The sequence below is a fragment of the Triticum aestivum genome, chromosome 4A (assembly GCF_018294505.1).
Source record: "Triticum aestivum cultivar Chinese Spring chromosome 4A, IWGSC CS RefSeq v2.1, whole genome shotgun sequence".
Taxonomy (NCBI): domain Eukaryota; kingdom Viridiplantae; phylum Streptophyta; class Magnoliopsida; order Poales; family Poaceae; genus Triticum; species Triticum aestivum.
The window spans coordinates 652981157-652981606 of NC_057803.1; positions in this window are offsets into that span (position 1 = coordinate 652981157).

A 450-nucleotide genomic window follows, 5' to 3' on the forward strand; every position below is an offset into this window, starting at 1 on the left:
TGATGTGAGTTAGGGTTTGTTCTAGAGGTTTTTTATGGGGTCGGGGTGGGCCGGGCCGTCTCCTGCAGCGACGGGTGACAGATGGCGTCGCACCGGACCCGGAACTGCCGCCTGTATTGACCCACGAGCGCTCGAGCGCGATATGGAGCGCCAACTCGTCCTCGTCTCCGGAGCTGCCGCCCGTATTGACCCACGAGCGCTTGAGCACGATACGGAGCGTCAGCTCATCCTCGTCTCCGGAGCTGCCGCCTGTATTGACCCACGAGTGCTCGAGCGTGATACGGAGCGCCAGCTCGTCCTCGTCTTCGGAGCTCCCATCGAAGTGGCTGCGAGTGCTAGACATGCTCACCAGCGCTAGGGATTGAACGGATTGGGGAAAGGGGAGTGGAGCGGAGTGAAGTGAGTTAGGGTTTGTTCCGGAGGTTTTTTATGGGGTCGGGGTGGGCCGAG